The following is a 2,413-nucleotide window of genomic DNA, read 5'->3' as shown; positions in this document are numbered from 1 at the left end:
GCTAGGATCTTAGGGTAGACATCCTGGATTGTTCATTCCTCCTCCACTCATATCACACTGCATCACCAAATGTACCTACGTAGAACCATATAAACCATCAATTTTCTTATTTAAAAGTTCTACCAAATTCGGTAACATGGTGACCGCATCTAACCATCTAAGTTAAAAACACTAGCTGCTTCTATAGGCTTTATACTCACGACTTGCCACTAATAATAATTCAGTGCCATCTCCTCTATAAACTCATATTGCTTCAGGTGTTTTATTGTTCAGAGTTCCACCGGCTGCTGCATCGATTAACTGTCTAGTCAAAGGATTCAAACCGTTGTAGAAAGTTTGAACCTGTAGCCATAAAGGTAACCCATGGTGAGGGCACCGTCTCCATAAGTCCTTATAACTCTCCCATGCATGATATAGGGTTTCTAAGTCAATTTGAACACAGGAAGAGATATCATTCCTCAACTTGGTCGTCTTAGCCAGTGAGAAGTACTTCAGTAGGAATTTCTCGATCATTTGATCCCATGTAGTGATAGAACCTTGTGGTAAAGAATTCAACCACTGTTTAGCTTTATTCTTCAATGAGAAGGGAAACAACCGTAGGTGAATGGCGTAGCCAGAAATGCCATTTATCTTGGAAGTATCACAAACTTCCAAAAAATTAGCCAAATGAGTATTGAGATCTTCGTCTTGCAAACCATCGAACTGAACAAATGTTGTACCATCTGAATAGTGTTCGGCTTTAGTTAGAAATTATTTGCAACAATAGTGGGTCTCACAATACTCGATTCAACCCCAGTTAGAGTGGGCTTGGCATAATCGTACATAGTACGAGGAGCAAGATTTGAATTTGCAACAACCGCAGGAGGTAGCTGATTATTTTGATTATCACCCATCTCCTCAGTAATAATAATATCCTCTCGCTCATCTACTATACTCTGTCAACTCTGTCTTGTTTCTCTATGGTTTTTGCGTGCTGTACTCTTAATTTCGCTGTCAAACAGTAATGGTCCTGACGGGTTTATTTTGGTCATAAACTAAAATTAGAAAACAAAAATAAAATGCAATAAAAATAAATGGCTAAATTAATAAAAATCAAGTGTTCCTAATATTTTAGTCCCCAGCAACGGCTCCAAAAACTTAATGATCACTAAACTAACTATAAATACGAAAAAGGCAAGCGCACTTGTCGAACAATAGTATAGCTATCGTGAGTAGGGAATATTGTATCCATGAGGACTAAAAGTACTAGTAATTATTGTTTTTTTCTATTATTTAGCCAGTAAATTGGAGTGATTGTTTTTAATCTAAATTTACTAATCTAATTTAACTAAGAACGCAATAGAAAGTGAAATAGAAAAATAATCGAAGATAACCAATGAGATAGACAATACCTAGGAAAGAATCCACCTAGACTTCACCTATTATTATGGATCTAAATTAAACGATTTATTCACTTGTGTCTTGATCCGTAGAAATCCCTAAATTATGTTAATATCTCTTTCAAAAGTAAGAACAACTGACTCTAGGTTGATTAATTGAAATCTCTCTTCAATAAAAAACCCCTATTCCCCTATTAGATTTTACTCTAATCTGGTAAATTTATGTCGTCCTATTTCTAGGATTGCATGCAACTCCACTATGCTAGATCTACTCTTAAACAGGTACTTTGCTCCACTGAAATAAGCACATTAAACACGAATTAATATCCCAAAAATATTAAAACTCAAAATAAGCATACATAATTGAGAACAAGAATCAAGTATTTATCGCATAAAAACAGAAATCAAATAATAAAACTCATCATAGGTTTCATCATCCATAGGTATCTAGGGGATTTAATCCATAATCCTGAATAGAAACATCTCAAAGTTAGGATAACAACAAGACATAAAGAAACTCAATAACACTTCAAAGGAAATTAAATGGAGATCTTCGATCTTAAAGGAGATCAGCTTCCGAGTTGATTCCGATGGAGTTCTTGGAGTCTTTTCTTTAATATTCTCTGAGTGTCCCCTTAGGTCTTCTTCTAATTGGTATTTACAGACTTTAGAATGCTCAGAAAGCCTAAAAATTGGGGTTTTTTTTTTGCATATTTGGGAAGTAGAATGCTATATCGACACAGGCTGGCACATGGACATGTTGAAATGCCTAGGCTATGTGGATCCTGGAAATAGCTCTATTCGTCCGATTTATAGGTTATCACTTACTAATGATTACGTAAGTACTAAGTATATTGATGAGGCAGCAAGGAGATTGGCTTGCAAGGTAGATAGCAAGGTGTTAAAATTGGTCTGCAACTTGGAAAAATCAATAACGTGATAGCATGGACTAAAATGATGATAATGATAAATGTGCTAGATGGTTCATGAAATATTAAAGGATAAGGACAATAGGAAAATTATGGCAGCAATCT

The 2,413-nt window shown here is 35.3% G+C and overlaps 1 non-coding gene across 1 annotated transcript; it reads left to right on the top strand.

The window, feature by feature from the left end:
- Window positions 1–358: 358 nt before the first annotated feature.
- On the top strand, window positions 359–465 carry LOC128281123 (small nucleolar RNA R71). Its single transcript, XR_008271337.1, has one exon. It is a non-coding gene; the product is annotated as a small nucleolar RNA R71 (small nucleolar RNA).
- The last annotated feature ends 1,948 nt before the right edge of the window (window positions 466–2,413 follow it).

Source organism: Gossypium arboreum, chromosome 9, assembly GCF_025698485.1.
Source record: "Gossypium arboreum isolate Shixiya-1 chromosome 9, ASM2569848v2, whole genome shotgun sequence".
NCBI classification, from domain to species: Eukaryota; Viridiplantae; Streptophyta; class Magnoliopsida; order Malvales; family Malvaceae; genus Gossypium; species Gossypium arboreum.
The sequence above is the reverse complement of the archived record's forward strand: the minus strand, read 5'-3'. Positions and strand labels throughout refer to the sequence as shown.